The sequence below is a fragment of the Phyllobates terribilis genome, unplaced genomic scaffold, assembly GCF_046119375.1.
Source record: "Phyllobates terribilis strain yellow unplaced genomic scaffold, ASM4611937v1 Scaffold_2__4_contigs__length_985480577, whole genome shotgun sequence".
Lineage (NCBI taxonomy): Eukaryota > Metazoa > Chordata > Amphibia > Anura > Dendrobatidae > Phyllobates > Phyllobates terribilis.
In genome coordinates this window covers 293558747-293577539 of record NW_027362762.1, presented here as the reverse complement: position 1 = coordinate 293577539, position 18793 = coordinate 293558747, and positions in this window count along the sequence as shown.

The window sequence follows — 18793 nt, the reverse complement described above, 5'->3', positions numbered from 1 at the left end:
GCTTTTTAGGGCACGCTCATACGACCATCGAACCTCTCAACAAAGTTTGAGCCGAGTGTCAATGCTCAGTGCTCTGTGCTCCGATTCTCTTGCATAAGAGAATCACAGCTCAGGTGCGGAGGAGACAAAGAAAGTAATTTCTCCATCTCCCCCATTGCCGGAGTCTGCGGTAATCGGACTGCACTTGGATGTAAAATGTCATCTGGTGGTCAGTAGTGATTTACAATATAATTTAATCTTCTGTATTTTTACTATTTATCATATATAATCCTTTGGTGGTTTCCTTTGTTTAATTTTCACAATTTTATATTTACAATAGTTTTTATCATTATTACAAAATAAAAATGAGATTAATATTGAATATACTTTTGTTGTCCGAATTGTTTTTTGGTTTAGTTCTATTCTGTACCTTATTTTTGTATATTAAATCTAAAACTTAATAAGTTGGTATATTTCTGCTCTAAAATAACCCACAACCTTGAAGAGGGAAAGTTTATCCTGATTGTGTTACCCTGTGTATGCCACAGTGCAAGAAGAGTACTTATCAGGTGTTCTGGAAAGTTGGTTGTGCATTTGTATTAGTGTGTCACCTAGGTCAGGCGTTTCTCTGACCTATAAATACGGTTGTGTGCTCATTGCCAGCCTATTGCGACAGGCGAGTTACGCATGCAGCCAATGGGCGGTGTTTCAAACATATGCCTTTCTTCTATAATGGTACCTAAAATCGAACACAATATTGAACTCTAGTTATTAAAATTTAAAGAAAAGCTCTCTCAATATTTCATATGCAGCCTGACCAGTTATTTGTAACTTATTTTTTACTATTGAGTTCATGCAGCTTTTGTGTCATTCATTTATGTGACTCTGTAACACTAAGCTGCCACTGTGTTAATATGGGACACACTGCTGGCAGTATTGTGAATTTGGGGCTTTCTTTTGGCATTGTTTATGGGGGGGGGGCATTTTGCTGGCATTGTGCATGTTTGTGTGCTGGGATGTCACAGTACCTGAAAAATAAATGTTGTAAAAAGATTGAAAGGAATATTTGCACACAGTTATGTCACAGTACAGGGTGGGCCATTTATATGGATACACCTAAATTAAATGGGAATGGTTGGTGATATCAACTTCCTGTTTGTGGCACATTAATATATGGAGGGGGGGGACTTTTCCAGATGGGTGGTGACCATGGTGGCCATTTTGAAGTCGGCCATTTTGGATCCAACTTTATTTTTTTCAATTTGAAGAGGGTCATGTGACACTTCAAACTTATTGAGAATTTCATAAACAAAAACAATAGTGTGCTTGGTTTTAATGTAACTTTATTCTTTCATGAGTGTTTTACAAGTTTATGACCACTTATAAAATGTGTTCAAAGTGCTGCCCATTGTGTTGGATTGTCAATGCAACCCTCTTCTCCCACGCTTGACACACTGATAGCAACACCGCAGAAGAAATGCTAGCACAGGCTTCCAGTATCCCTTGTTTCACATGCTGCACATCTCTTATTTTCACAGCATAGACAATTGCCTTCAGATGACCCAAAAGATAAAAGTCTAAGGGGGTCAGATCGGGAGACCTTGGTGGCCATTCAACTGGCCCACGACGACCAATCCACTTTCCAGGAAACTGTTCATGTAGGATTGCTCGGACCTGACACCCATAATGTGGTGGTGCACCATCTTGTTGGAAAAACTCAGGGAACGTGCCATCTTCAGTGCATAAAGAGGGCAACACATCATAATGTAGCAATTTCAGATATCCAGTGGCATTGAGGTTTCCATTGATGAAGAATGGCCCCACTATCTTTGTACCCCATATACCACACCATACCATAAAGATACGAGATGTGCAGCATCTGAAACAAGGGATATTGAAAGCCTGTGCTAGCATTTCTTCTGCGGTGTTGCTATCAGTGTGTCAAGAGTGGGAGAAGAGGGTTGCATTGACAATCCAACACAATGGGCAGCACTTTGAACACATTTTATAAGTGGTCATAAGCTTGTAAAAAACTCATGAAAGAATAAAGTTACGTTAAAACCAAGCACACCATTGTTTTTCTTATGAAATTCTCAATAAGTTTGATGTGTCACATGACCCTCTTCCCATTGAAAAAAATAAAGTTGGATCCAAAATGGCCGACTTCAAAATGGCCACCATGGTCACCACCCATCTGGAAAAGTTTTCCCCCTCCCATATACTAATGTGCCACAAACAGGAAGTTGATATCACCAACCATTCCCATTTAATTTAGGTGTATCCATATAAATGGCCCACCCTGTACAATAATTGTGATCACAGGCTATCATAATACTTGTTCATGTAAGCTAATTCACACAATGGTGTTAGAGCATATGGATAATGGTATTCTTTTAAGTTGTAAAGTGCTTCTCAGGGCTAGTTCAACCTTTGGGCTTAGATGGTACTGCAACAGCGCACCCCCTGTATTTATACACTTGGTGGAGACACTGGCACTTCAATGCTTTCCTATAGGCTGCCTTAATGCCACTTGCCACGTTCCATAATTATGCACAAGTAGTTTTCTAGTTTGGAGAGTAGGTTAGTGTGACAACTCTATTACTGCTAGGGATAGGGTTACTATTCAGGTTAGGATTTGGCTATATATTAACACAAGGGTGTTAAATGAATCCAAAGAAATAGGAAAAAAATTGCCACAATTAGTTTCTGAGCTGCGTAAGCTGATCCAAACTCCTATAATTTAAAGGGATGGTCCAGATATAACAAATTGACCATCTATCCATGGAATAGGTAATCAAAATTGGATTCATAATAGCACCCCATTGATCAGCTGTTATTTGTTCCAGCAGTAAACCGTATGTAAACACATAGAGAAGAGCTGAAAAGCGCAGCTCCGTTCTATGTGTACCAATGATCAATGATCACCGGAGTTTGTAATAGGTTATCGGTGGGATGCTGGGTGTTGAACCTCCAACAATATTGATGGCCTGTCTTTTTAATAGGTTGTGAATTTGTTGTAACCAGAAAACCCTTTTACCCTTTAAATTTCAAGTTTTGGGCTCAGCTCAGAAATTACTTGTGGCAATTTTTTTCTAATTTTTTGGATTTACAGCCTAGTGTTAATATACAGACAAATCCTAACCTGAATAGCATTGTGCAACCCTATTTCTGGCAATAATCTACAGTGGGTACGGAAAGTATTCAGACCCCTTTAAAGTTTTTACTCTTTGTTTCATTGCAGCCATTTGGTAAATTCTAAAAAGTTCATTTTTTTCTCATTGAAGTACACTCTGCACCCCATCTTGACTTAAAAAAAAACAGAAATGTAGAAATTTTTGCAAATTTATTAAAAAATAACTGAAATATCACATGGTCATAAGTATTCAGCCCCTTTGCTCAGTATTGAGTAGAAGCACCCTTTTGAGCTAGTACAGCCATGAGTCTTCTTGGGAATGATGCAACAAGTTTTTCACACCTGGATTTGGGGTGTTAGAACTCTCCTGTTAGGTTTTTTCTAGTTTGCTGGTCATTTGACCTTTTTTGCCTATTTAATCCGGCTCCGCCCTCCTGGCCTTGCTGGACTTCATTGTAATTTCTACTCTTGAGCTAGCTTGGTGCTCTGTTTCCTTTCTTAGTCAGTTTTGCTAGGTCTTCGGACCTCTATGTTCTATGTTGTTTGTTTGTCTTATTTCTGCTACAATTTCTGCTAGGAGGTGTCCATCTTTCTCCCAGTCCCTAGTTCTTGTAGGGATCCCTTCCTCACATCTATAGGTCTTCGTTCAGACTAGCCGAGGACTTTAGCGGGTCTGATCGCAGGATCAGGTTCCCCGTTACATCGTAGGGATCCAGCTTAGTTCTATTGTAGGGACAGATCTCCTGTCTTTCCTTAGTGCTTGTAGCAGATCATAACAGTAAGTCCAGCCCAAAAAATTTCTCTAAGGAAAGACCTCCAGTTTCCATCATGGTCTCGGTTCAGGATTTGGCTCAACGCTTGCAGGGACTCTCTCTGGAGGTGGCCAAGCTCCAACAACACGTGAGTAGCTGTTCTGGAGCACATTTTGTAGAGCCAAAGGTACGTCTGCCTGATATATTTTTTGGTGAACAACAAGATTTTTTTTCCTTTAAAAATGCTTGTTTATTGTATTTTCGTTTAAGACCCGGATCCTCTGGTGATGAATCACAGCGCATAGGGTTCATAATGTCACTTTTGCGCAAAGAACCTCAGGGATGGGCCTTTTCTCTCCAACCTAGTGATCCGTGCTTTAGATCAGTGGATAGTTTTTTTTCTGCTTTGGGGTTGTTGTATGATGATCCTGATCGTGTCTCATCTGCTGAGTCTGAATTAAGACGTTTGAGGCAGGGATCAGGTAATGTGGAAAATTATTGTACTCACTTCCGTCGGTGGTCTGCTCAGGTAGGGTGGAACGATTCAGCTTTGAAAAGTTTGTTTCTTGCGGGGCTAGGTGAAAGGGTTAAGGATCTGCTGATTGCTTATCCTTCACCTGGAAACTTGCAGGAGGCAATGCAATTAGCTATACGGGTGGACAGGAGACTGCATGCAAGGGTTAATGAGAGTAATGTAAGCTCCGAGTCTTGAGAGGGTCTGTACTGACATTGGAGAGCCGATGGAGATTGGGGCGATGTCACCCCGCTCTCAGGAAAAAGACCGCAGATTTTCTGAAGGTTTGTGCTTTTATTGCAGTGGATCTGACCATTTCATTAGGAACTGTGTGCTTCGTGTGAACAAAGAAAAAAAAAAGGTCAGTTACACCCGTATAGCCTGTTTAAATACTAAGGGTGTACTTCTTTCTGCTACTACCACTGCTCAGGAAGAATTAATTGAATTTCGGGTATTTGTGGATTGTGGTTCTACTCTAAATGTGATTGATGGGTGGGTTCTTGGAAAAACTTAAATTAAAACCCAAACCTTTGTCATCCCCTATTGCTGTGGTTTCTGTCGATGGCTCTCCCTTAAAGAGTGTTACTCACAAGGTTTGTGAATTTCCCCTCACTATTAATGGTATTCACCAAGAGAATTTGGATTTGGTAGTATTAAATAATTTGCCTTCTCCAGTAGTGTTGGGGTTACCCTGGTTAAAATTGCCCAATCCTGTACTGGATTGGTCTACCAATGAAATTAAGTCCTGGAGCCCTAAGTGTTATGACAAGTGTTGTAACGGGCGCATTGCTGCTGTGGATACAGGGGAATTACCTGTACCTATTCAGGATTTTTGGAAAGTTTTTTTCTGAGAAAGAATCGCAAATTTTGCCTCCCCATAGAGACTATGATTGTACCATTGAATTTGTCCCTGGAGCGACTCTTCCTAAAAGTCGTTTATTTAATCTTACTATTCCTGAGAGAAAGGCTTTGGAGGAATACATACAGACAAGCTTGGCCGCCGGTCACATTAGGCCTTCCAAGTCTCCTGTGGCTGTTGGATTTTTTTTTGTTAAAAAAAAGGACGGCGGTTTACGTCCTTGTCTGGACTTTCGTGAGATTAATAAAATTACTGTACGCAATCCTTACCCACTGCCATTGATTCCTGATTTGTTTAACCAGTTAGTGGGGGCCAAGTGATTCTCTAACATACAATTTGTTGCGCATGAAGGAGGGTGATGAATGGAAGACTGCTTTCAACACTCCTGTGGGTCATTTTGAGAATCTGGTTATGCCTTTTGGTCTTACCAATGCTCCAGCATTTTTTCAGAATCTTATTAATGACATCCTTAGACCTTTGATCGGCAAAAATGTGGTTGTGTATTTGGATGACATTTTGATTTATTCGCCGGATCTGGAGTCTCATTGGCGGAGCGTACGTGAGGTTTTACAGTTATTAATGGACAATTCGCTTTTTGCTAAGCTAGAGAAATGTGAGTTCGCTGTACAGAGAATTAGTTTTTTGGGTTACATTATCTCCAGTGAAGGTTTTGAGATGGATCCGGTTAAAGTTCAAGCTGTGCAGGAATGGCCTAGGCCTATTGGTTTGAAATCGATACAGAGGTTTTTGGGTTTCGCCAATTATTACAGAAAATTCATAAAAAAAATTTCTATTATTGTCAAACCACTGACCGATCTCACCAGGAAAGGTGCTAATGTGGTTCAGTGGACTTCTGAGGCCATTGAAGCTTTTGTGTTTCTAAAGGAGAGGTTCACCTCTGCTCCCATCCTTATGCAGCCTGATGTGACTAAGCCGTTTTTGGTTGAGGTTGATGCTTCTTCTGTGGGGGTCGGTGCGGTGTTGTCTCAGGAAAGCAAGGATGGAGTACATCCCTGTGCCTTTTTTTCAAAAAAATTTTCTGAGACTGAACTTAATTGCGATATTGGTAATCGGGAATTGCTGGCTATTAAACTCACATTTGAACACTGGCGTCATCTCTTGGAAGGTGCTGAATTTCCCATTCAGGTTTTCACTGATCATAAAAATCTGATCTATCTTGATGCTGCCAAGCGCTTGAATGCCTGTCAGGCTAGGTGGGCACTTTTTTTCTCGCGGTTTAATTTTTCCGTTACTTACATCCCGGGTACCAAGAATGTTAAAGCTGATGCTTTGCCTCGCAGCTTTTCTCCTATGGTCGGTGCTGAGGAGGAGGAGAGCATTTTACAAGAAGGTGTTGTGATTGCTGCTTTGGACTCCGTTTTGGAGGATGAGATTCTTAAAGCTCAGGAGAATGCCCCATCTAACACTCCCCATGGGAGGTTGTTTGTGCCTAGGACCTTTAGGAGAGATTTGTTTATTGAGTGTCATGAGTCTCTGGCAGGTCATCCAGGAATTTCTGAGACCAAGAGACTTGTGGGTCGCAGTTCTTGGTGGCCTGGATGGCAGAAGGAAGTCATTAAGTGGGTGCGTCAATGTACTGTGTGTGCTAGATCTAAGTCTTCGCATGCTCCGGCTGCGGGGTTGCTTTGCCCTCTGGAGGTTCCTAGTGCACCTTGGACACATCTGGCTATGGACTTTATTACTGACCTTCCCCCCTCTGAGGGTTTCACGGTCATCTGGGTGGTCGTGGACCGTTTTAGCAAGATGTGTCACTTGGTTCCCTTCATCAAACTGCCTTGCGCTAAGACACTCGCTAAGGCATTTGTCAAGGAAATTGTCAGACTACATGGCGTTCCTACTGACATTGTTTCTGATAGGGGACCTCAGTTCGTGGCTCGTTTTGGCGTGCCTTTTGTGACAGGTTGGGAGTTCATTTGTCGTTTTCATCCGGATATCATCCTGAGTCTAATGGCCAGACAGAAAGAAAGAACCAGGATGTTGAGCAGTTCTTGCGTTGCTTTGTGGCAGACAATCAAGAGGGGTGGTCTGAGTTTCTGCCACTTGCTGAATTTGCTCTTAACAACCATACATCCTCTTCTGCTGGGTGTTCACCTTTTTTTTGTTGTTCTGGGAGACATCCGTCTTTTGGGTCATTCTCCAAATTGGTATCGGCTGTGCCTGAGGAGGAGAGTTTTTCCGGTGATTTGGAGAGAGTTTGGATAGATGTGCGGGGTAATCTTCAGGAGGCTAACAAAAAATCTAAGAGGTACTTTGATAGGAAACGGCAAGAGGTTTCGTTTGCTATTGGTGACATGGTTTGGTTGTCCTCTAAGAATCTGCGATTGAGGATTCCTTCTAAAAAATTGGGTCCCAAGTTTTTAGGGCCTTTAAGGTGCTTCAGATAGTTAACCAATCTGCTGTTAGGTTGGAGGTTCCTACCTCCTGGAAGATTAATCCAGTGTTTCATGTTTCTCTGTTGAAAAGAGCTGATGTGTCGGATGGTGACGCCTCTGCCACTGTTCCTCCGGTGGTGGAGGACGGGGAATATGAAATTTCCCGCATCCTAAATTCTAGACGGTATAGAGGGAGTTTGCAGTATCTCGTCGCTTGGAGGGTTTTCGGACCCGAGGATAACTCATGGGTGAGGGCGGATGATGTTTCTGCTTCCAGACTTGTCAGAGCGTTTCACAGGAGGTTTCCTGATAAGCCCGGGCCTAGGGGATCAGGAGGATCCTCTTAGAAGAGGGGGTACTGTTAGAACTCTCCTGTTGTTTTTTTTCTAGTTTGCTGGTCACTTGACCTTTTTTGCCTATTTAATCCGGCTTCGCCCTCCTGGCCTTGCTGGACTTCATTGTAATTTCTACTCTTGAGCTAGCTTGGTGCTCTGTTTCCTTTCTTAGTCAGTTTTGCTAGGTCTTCGGACCTCTATGTTCTATGTTGTTTGTTTGTCTTATTTCTGCTACAATTTCTGCTAGGAGGTGTCCATCTTTTTCCCAGTCCCTAGTTCTTGTAGGGATCCCTTCCTCACATCTATAGGTCTTTGTTCAGACTAGCCGAGGACTTTAGCGGGTCTGATCGCAGGATCAGGTTCCCCGTTACATTGTAGGGACAGATCTCCTGTCTTTCCTTAGGGCTTGTAGCAGATCATAACATGGGGATCTTCTGCCATTCTTCCTTGCAGATCCTCTCCAGTTCCATCAGGTTGGATGGTGAACGTTGGTGGACAGCCATTTTCAGGTCTCTCCAGAGATGTTCAAATGGGTTTAGGTCAGGGCCCTGGCTGGGCCAGTCAAAAATGGTCACAGAGTTGTTCTGAAGCCAATCCTTTGTTATTTTAGCTGTGTGCTTAGGGCCATTGTCTTGTTGGAAGGAGAACCTTCGGCCAAGTCTGAGGTCCAGAGCACTCTGGAAGAGGTTTTCATCCAGGATATCTCTGTACTTGGCCGCATTCATGTTTCCTTCCCAAACTTCTTCCTTTTAAGGATTATGCAGGCCACTGTGCTCTTAACCATGAGTGTCTGAGCAAAGGGTCTGAATACTTATGACCATGTGATATTTCAGCTTTTATTTTTTAATAAATTTGCAAAAATTTCTACATTTCTGTTTTTTTTCAGTCAAGATGGGGTGCAGAGTGTACTTTAATGAGAAAAAAATTAACTTTTTAGAATCTACCAAATGGCTGCAATGAAACAAAGAGTGAAAAATTTAAAGGGTCTGAATACTTTCCGTACTCACTGTAACTGTCACACTATCCTACTCTACAGACTAGCCATCATTTTGTTATGATCAGACAACTCCTTTTAGCCTTTTCCAATTTTCCTTATTGATATTGCTTCATATAGTCAAACTAAAATCAATGTATGGCATGGAAACTGTGAGCCTTGATGATTTAGACCAAAGCCTTGATGATTTAGACCACAAAGGTCTCAAAATTATACTTTGGGAATCGAAATTCTTAGATGAAGAGTAATAAGTAGGCTTGAAAGGAAATACAGGCTTGTACCTTGTAGCAGAAAATATAGTAAAGAAAATGAACATGACTCCACTATTTAATTAACAAACGGTTTTCAAGACACCCAAGATGTGAAATTTTAATTAATCATGTCCGCCTCTTAGTGACAGCCTTTTAGTTCTGTAATAATGAGGGAGATCTATCATGCAGTACCTTAAAATACTTTCGGAGATTAGTAAATGCAATCTAAACTGCTGAAGGGAGCTTGCATTTACTTAGTAATCACAATCACATTAGATATTTTTTTTATATCCCAAGGGTTGTGACCCAATCTAACGAGAAAATATAATAACTTAATCAGAATTCCCCAAAGATAAGCAGCAAAGTTGTCATGTGGCTGAATGGAAGCACTGTAAAGTAATATGCTAAATAAAATATATTTTTTAATTGCTTCATGTACTTCATTGTACACGTATTATAATCCCTGTTCACTGCACAACTTCTGTGGGGTTTAATAAAATATTAGCTCAACATGGCTTAATTAGGGCCATAAGGACGTAGCTTTTTTTTAAATAGTTGCATCTTGAATAATAACGCATACTTAATTTTTCCTTCAATGCAGTCATAGATAAAAATTAAAATCCATAAAGACATCTCCAGAGAAGAGTACATATCACTCTCGCATTGAACATATGGGGAAGTGAGAAAAACTAATTATAACAGGGAAAGAGTGAAAGAGAGGTAACACCTCCACCTCCATTGAAGTAGTGGCCCTCTGCAGCGATCAGATAAATAAAACAGGAGATTTGCTGGGAAAAAGACGAGGTTGAAATTTGTTTATACAGAGGAGGAGAAGTGTGCTTCCCAGGCATAAGCTTCCTCTGATCAAAGAAGAACTGGATAATTGTAGTTAAACACTCTTTTTCGGGGTCCAGATATGAATATTGGGGTTTGCATTTTATTGGGAGATATATTTTCGGGGTCGTTGCAAAAGGACGACCATAACGCATTCACTCACAGCTCTGTAAGGCCATTCCAACAACACCAACTTAATAACTGTCAGATGGATAGTGCTATACAGGTCATGTTTGACATCTATATAAAGGTAAAATCATGATAAGGAACAATATCTACCGCCTGGGTCCTGTAGGGGTGATGATATTCTGTATGTTGGAGATCTCCTAAAATTCTAACAGATCTAGCACATTCCCACAATCAGCCCTCACATGAGCTCATCAAGGGGAGGTATGTGGGCATAACCTTGAGCTAATATAAAGCAGTATTTGGATTTGGGTATTTGTTCATTCTATTCTGGAAGTCATAGTTCGCTATGAAGGTGGTCTATTTTCCCAATTGGAGTGCTTCCTTCCATAAAAATAAGAGCCAACTGCAATATCAGGTTTAGTAATTCTCTTTTGTTATTCCTTTTTATTTTATGTAATTGTATGTGATGTATTGTTTTGTTCCCATTTTGTATTATCTTTGTATATTTTTTATAAACAGTGCCTACATTTCTGAATTAAATATACAAAGTTTAATAGCTCTGTTCCTCTTGGTCTATAAACCGCACCCCTGAAGCCATATGCTACCTGTAACGTCCAATCGGCCTGTATAAACGATTCATGGTGGTAGCTATTAGTTCCTTTTGTTATTGTGATGTTATGTCATACCAGTGTATATACCAGACTCTCACTGTGAGTTCCCCAATAAATGGCCTAGAAGTGGAAGCAGCTGCGGCCTCGTCTATCACTCTTCACTCAATTGCGTAATTGTCCTGATGATTGGAGGCAAAGGAGTTGCGATCACCTGACAAACTGATGGCAACGGTTAGATCTGAGTGATCTCTCCGGTGTCACCTGTAACAAACTGGTAACAGTGGTTGGATCTGTGTGACCTCCCAGGCTGTTATCCTTGAGAGCCACCATTATGGGGTACATATAACTTTTTGATAAACTTTTATTAACTCATTTTTTGGGGGAAATGAAATGAAAAAAAAAAACAACTCAATTTTCCAGCAATATTTTTTTCTTTTTAAATAGTGCGCCTTTCACCTTGGTGTAGAAACAGCATGTTACCTTAATTCGCATCAATAGGACTGCAGAAATACCACATTTATATAAAGTGTTTTTTTAAAATATTGACCTAATTTTGTCAAATAAAAACACCTTTTCTAGAAAAATCATTAGTATTTGTGTCACCATTTGCTATAACGTAACAAGGGGGCATTTTTTGCATCTAGAGGAAAGAAGGTTTTGACACTAACATAAAGGATTATTCACTCTATGAGCAGTGAGATCATGGATCTCTCTGCCAGAGGGAGTTGTCTTGGTGAATTCACTACAAGAGTTCAAAAAGGGCCTGAATGCCTTTCTTGAATGTAATATTACAAATTACTGGGATTTGACTAGTAGAGATGGGTCAGTACAGTGATTCATTCTGTTGGCCATATATAACATAAGGAAGGATTTTATTTGCATTGAATTTTGGACATTACAAAGTGCATCATGTAAAATTTGTCTGTCATAAAAAGGGTGACAGTTACATCTGTCAAACTATTTGTTATGTTCCTCTCTCGTAAACCACAAAATTTACTACACCACATGTTATGATAGTACGTTATAAACAGATCGACCAACATAAATAATATCATGGATATTAGGTATAGAAGAAATACAACTTATCCTCCGTACCTATGATAAATGGCCAACTCGAAGATAAATACAAAATACTGGAGGAAACCGAGTATACGGCATAAATAGAAAAAACTTTATTAAATATCGAAAAATCACATTAAAAAGTGTAAATTACAAATACATGTGAGTTGCGGGACGTATCAGAAAATAGAAAAAACGGCCAGAGTCACGCTGTAGCGAGGGAGAACATAAAGACTAATAAAGAAAAGTAATCAAGGAAAAAATCCTAACGTAGACCATCAATAGAGATATTCTCCCAAGGTGCAAAAATGACAAGGCTTACATAGATGATGACACACTGAAATTGGGAGCAAGAAGTCCATTACTCAAAGGGTCAAAGAGAGTCTGGATACAAGATACATATATAAATAGCTTTGGAACATAAGGCATTAAGAAAGTATCCAGCATATACAAATACTATACATAAAGATGACTCACCAATGTAAACACCAGGGTCAAGGAGGACAAGAGGGTGGACTAGCAAGGCAGGAGAGAACAGGTGTAGGGCCCGCAAGCCTCGACGCGCGTTTCGCATGGATAGCTTTATCAAGAGGCGTCCTCTTGATAAAGTTCCCAGGCCAATGGTTAGGTAAAAAAATGGTCATTTGCTACCTGTGCTGTACCAAGATCAGCAGGGGCCTGATAAGTACCAGCCTGACAACCACCATAATGCTCAGGTACAAGTCATCAGAGCATCCGACTAGGTGGGCCCAATGCCTGGGTCCACAATCAGTGTCTGCGGGTGACACCCCTGCATCTTCCCCTGTGCTACGGGCTTGCAAATTCCCTGTCCATGAGGCAGGCGCGGGTGCCTCCCGCCCTGTACCTGTCGTTGCACATTCGCAAGCACCATCAGCAACCACATCCAATTCCTTGTCCCAGTGCAACGTTCAGCTGTCCCTACCCCGGGCCTTGGAACGCAAGAGAAAATACCCAGCCACCCACCCACAGGCCCAAACACTAAACGGCCACATTTCCAGACTACTTGCCCTGGAAATGTTGCCATTTAGGCTTGTGGACACTGAGGCTTTCCACAACCTCATGGCAGCGGCCGACCCTCAGTACTCAGTCCCCTGCCACCACTTTTTTTCCCGGTGTGCCATCCACGCCTTACATCAGCACGCGTCCCATAACATCACCTGTGCCCTGACCAACGCAGTTACTAGGAAGGTCCACTTAACAACAGACATGTGGACAAGTGCTTGTGGCCAGGGATGCTTCATTTCCCTGACGGCACAGTCTGCGAACCTTGTGGAGTCGCATCCTGGGACCGAGTCGCATCCTGGGACGTCACACGTACTACCGACGCCGAGGATTACGGGCTCTAGTTCCATCAGGGTTTCCTCCACGTCATACACCAGTTCCTGCACCCCCTCCTCCTCATTCTCCATCTCTGAATTGTCATCTCTGACCACGTCGTCTATATAAGTCACAGGCTGGATGCACTGCAGCACTGCCTGGGTGAAGCAGCAACAGGCTCTGCTGAAACTAATTTGTTTTTGTGACAGACAGCACACCACCGCATTGTTGTTGAAAGGTCTAACAGACCAGTCAGATCTGTGGCTCTCGCTGCTGAACTTACAAACAGGCATCGTCGTGTGTAATAATGGCCATAGCCTGGTGGCAGATCTGAAGCTTGGTAAGCTCGCACATGTACCATGCCTGGCCCACACGCTCAATTTAGTGGTTCAGCGGTTTCTGAAAACCTACCCAGGTTTGCCTGAGATACTTGTGAAGGTACGCCACCAGTGAACCATTTCCGCAAGTCAGCTACAGCTGCCACTGGTCTGGTGTTCCTGTCAGCATCCGCACATAACAACCGACAAGTGGGCATGGATGCCTGACATCTGTGAGGTTCTACAAAACTTTGAGGAATCAACCAAGATGGTGAGCAGAGATGATTCCATAATTAGCGTAACCATTCTGTTTCTGTGTCTACTCAAACACTCGCTGCTTACAATTAAAGTGGAAGTTTTGCATGTGGACCAAGTGGAGATGAAGGAAGAAAGTACACAGGGTGATACTACCCAGCACAGCCTCATCTTAACTTCTCAGTGTGGATTGGATGATAATGAGGAGGAGGAGGAACAGGAGATGGCTGCCTGTGCTGCAGAGGTTACTACCCACACAAGCTTCATCCCGTCTGTTCAGCTTGGATGGGCTGAAAAGGAGGAGGAGAAGAAGGAGAGTCGTCCTCCTGGTGGGGATAGGGAAGTCTTGCCTGTTGGGAGTCTGGCACACATGGTTGACTTTATGTCCCTCTGCCTTTCCCGTGACCCTCGCGTTATATGCATTTTGTCCAACATTGATTACTGGTTGTTCACCCTTCTCAGCCCACACTACAAGGAGAACTTTCCATCTCTCCTTCCTGCAGCGGAGAGGGCTAGTAAAATGGTTTAATACCAGAAGGCCCTAGTTGAACAATTGACAACGCTGGTGGCAGGGGTCATAGATTCTTGGACAACCAAGGAGGAGAGATGATGGAGACACACACCAGGTCCAACAGAGACAAGGGAACACTATCAAACTTCTGGGATAGTTTCATTAGACCCTCCCAGTGCCGAGGCCCTGATGCGTGGGGTAGTCTGACAAGGAGGGAAACGTTTTTGAAGATGGTGAAGGAATACTTAGCCGACCGTACCAGCAGCCTCCGTGATTCCTCTGTGCTGTACAACTATTGGGTATCCAAGCAGGACACGTGGCATGAACTGTCCCTCTATGCCTCGCAGGTGCTGGCCTGCCCTGCCACTAGCGTTTTGTCAGAGCGCGTTTTATAGGTTCATCAAGCGGACCTCACTCAAAATCTTTATAGGGTCATGAGGTGGCCCACACTCAAAATTGCAGTCCCTCCTTCTAATTTTTGGCAGCCCTTGAACTTAGTGCATAGGCTTTATGATGACACCACCGGATGACAGCAGCGGGACATAAAGCCAATTCAAATGTAGTGTCTTCAGGCGGCCCTCACTCAAAATTTTTATAGGGTCATCAGATGGCCTTCACTCAAAATCTTTATAGACTCATCAAACGGCCCTCACTCAAAATTTTTATAGGGTCATGAGGCGGCCCTCACTAAAAATCTTTATAGGGTCATCAGACAGCCTTCACTCAAAATCTTTATAGGGTCATTAGGCGGCCCTCACTCAAAATCTTTATAGGGTCATCATGTGGCCTTCACTCAAAAACTTTATAGGGTCATCAGTCAGCCTCACCCAAAATCTTTAGAGGGTCATCAGTCAGCCCTCACTTAAAATCTTTATAAGCTTATAAAACATCCCTCACTCAAAATCTTTTCTAGGGTCATCAAACTGCCTTCACTCCAAATTTTTAGAGGATCATCAAGCGACCCTTGCTTTCAATTTTTCCAGGGTGTATATGATGCCCTCCTCACAGGATGTATATGAGGCCTACCTCTACAATTCTCTTACATATATATATATATATATATATATATATATATACAGTACAGACCAAAAGTTTGGACACACCTTCTCATTTAAAGATTTTTCTGTATTTTCATGACTGTGAAAATTGTGCATTCACACTGAAGGCATCAAAACTATGAATTAACACATGTGGAATTATATACTTAACAAAAAAGTGTGAAACAACTGAAAATATGTCTTATATTCTAGGTTCTTCAAAGTAGCCACCTTTTGCTTTGATGACTGCTTTGCACACTCTTGGCATTCTCTTGATGAGCTTCAAGAGGTAGTCACCGGAAATGGTTTTCACTTCACAGGTGTGCCCTGTCAGGTTTAATAAGTGGGATTTCTTGCCTTATAAATGGGGTTGGGACCATCAGTTGTGTTGTGCAGAAGTCTGGTGGATACACAGCTGATAGTCCTACTGAATAGACTGTTAGAATTTGTATTATGGCAAGAAAAAAGCAGCTAAGTAAAGAAAAACGAGTGGCCATCATTACTTTAAGAAATGAAGATCAGTCAGTGCGAAAAATTGGGAAAACTTTGAAAGTGTCCCCAAGTGCAGTTGCAAAAACCATCAAGCACTACAAAGAAACTGTCTCACATGAGGACCGCCCCAGGAAAGGAAGACCAAGAGTCACTTCTGCTTCTGAGGATAAGTTTATCCGAGTCACCAGCCTCAGAAATCGCAGGTTAACAGCAGCTCAGATTAGAGACCAGGTCAATGCCACACAGAGTTCTAGCAGCAGACACATCTCTTCAACAACTGTTAAGAGGAGACTTTGTGCAGCAGGCCTTCATGGTAAAATAGCTGCTAGGAAACCACTGCTAAGGACAGGCAACAAGCAGAAGAGACTTGTTTGGGCTAAAGAACAAAAGGAATGGACATTAGACCAGTGGAAATCTGTGCTTTGGTCTGATGAGTCCAAATTTGAGATCTTTGGTTCCAATCACCGCGTCTTTGTGCGATGCAGAAAAGGTGAACAGATGGACTCTACATGCCTAGTTCCCACCGTGAAGCATGGAGGAGGAGGTGTGATGGTGTGGGGGTGCTTTGCTGGTGACACTGTTGGGGATTTATTCAAAATTGAAGGCATACTGAACCAGCATGGCTACCACAGCATCTTGCAGCGGCATGCTATTCCATCCGCTTTGCGTTTAGTTGGACCATCATTTATTTTTCAACAGGACAATGACCCCAAACACACCTCCAGGCTATGTAAGGGCAATTTGACCAAGAAGGAGAGTGATGGGGTGCTACGCCAGATGACCTGGCCTCCACAGTCACCAGACCTGAACCCAATCGAGATGGTTTGGGGTGAGCTGGACCGCAGAGTGAAGGCAAAAGGGCCAACAAGTGCTAAGCATCTCAGGGAACTCCTTCAAGATTGTTGGAAGACCATTTCCGGTGACTACCTCTTGAAGCTCATCAAGAGAATGCCAAAAGTGTGCAAAGCAGTCATCAAAGCAAAAGGTGGCTACTTTGAAGAACCTAGAATATAAGACATATTTTCAGTTGTTTCACACTTTTTTGTTAAGTATATAATTCCACATGTGTTAATTCATAGTTTTGATGCCTTCAGTGTGAATGTACAATTTTCATAGTCAAGAAAAGATAGAAAAATCTTTAAATGAGAAGGTGTGTCCAAACTTTTGGTCTGTACTGTATATATATGGGGTAAATGTTTTTTCAGCCCTTTTACTCCTTAAAAATGGGAAAAAAATGTTTTCTGAGGCCCTCCTCTACGTCTCTTCCAGGGTGTATTGCCATACCTTCTTCTAGTTGTTGGCAGTCCTTGGTGCATAGGATTTAACAGTCTAGGAGTCCCACTTCTTAAAAATGGGAAAAAATGTTTTCTGAAACCCTCCTCTATGTGTCTTCCAGGGCGTATTGCAGTTCCTCCTTCTAATTTGTGGCCGGCTTTGCACGTAGTGCATAGGCTTTATGAATATAGCAGCCCTCCTTTATGTCTAATACAGGGTGTATCGGAGTCTCTCTTCCTTCTAATTTTTTGGCAGTTCTTGCATTGTCCGCATAGGCTTTGTGAGTTTCAGAGTCCCTTCTTCATAAATTAAACAGGATGTGTCTGACCAGATCACACACACCACATGCTCAGATAAGGTAGTAAAATGTTAAAATTACATTTAACAGTGACTACCAGTGGGTGTAGTTTTATTTCCTCCTCTACTATGTCATCTACTGTAGTCATAGGCGAAATACGGTGAGAGATGGCCTGGCTATTAAGGGGTGGAGGAGGCATTTTTTTCTCTTTTTAATTTTATCTTATATACAAGTCATTATACAGGAAAGAATGTTTCCTAACATTTTTTACTGTAAAATGCATTTTATCTTCCGTTTTGTATGCTTTATTGTGAGTCCATAAAAGTGGAGTAATACTCTCACAACATTGTTCCCAGCAGCAACTTGGGAGTCAGAGATTCACCCAGGCGTCTTCCCCATGATGTTCCCATTCCATTTGAACGTTGTTTCTATCCATTTCAGCAGTTTTCCTGCCCCCCCCCAGCCCTCCTGTTAGGGTCTTCTGGAAAAATGCTCAACTTCCCTTATACTCGTTACTCGAGTCAAGCCCCTCCAAGCGTCTGACCTGCTTGGTTCGAGTACCGAGCACTGGAGCATTTTAGTGCTTGATCATCACTAGTTTTTTTTATCTGAAGGGAAATTCTTAGTCGTGTGGCTCTATGTATCCCTATATTAATACTTGGCTAGCATCTGAAGGATATTAGGTGCAAGTTTTCTGGTTAGTTTACCGATGGAAAAACCTTGACCTTGACTCATCAGCCAATGCTTGACTCATCAGCCAATGCCCCGGAGCCGCCCATCATCGCACATTCAAATGTATCGGCATCCTGGATGCCGATACAGTTGAAAGTAATGATGAAAGAGGGAGCATCAGCTGACGCTTCCTCCTCGGCGTCTGACGTCTCAGCGCAGCGGGTGCGATGACTTCACTACATGGAACGTGGAGGAGAGGTGAGTATTGTATTTCTTTTTTAAATTGTGGTGGCCATAATACTGTATGGAGGACTATGGGTAATGAATTATACTGAAAGGAGGACTATGGGGAGTGCATTACACTGTATGGAAGACTATGGGGGTGCATTATACTGTATGGAGGATTACGGGGTGCATTATACTATATGAAGGGCTACGGGGGTGCATTATACTGTATGGAGAACTATGGGGGAGCATTATACTATATGGAGTACTATGGGGTGCATTGTTTGGTATGGGTTACGAGTGCATTATACTATAAGGAGGGCTATTGAGAGTGCATTATATTATATGGAGGACTACGAGGAGTGCATTACACTATATGGAGGACTATGGGGGTGCATTATACTATATGGAGGGCTATTGGGAGTGCATTATACTATAAGGAGGGCTATTGGGAGAGCATTATATTATACGGAGGGCTATGGGGTGCATTATACTATATGGAGGGCTATTGGGAGTGCATTATACTATAT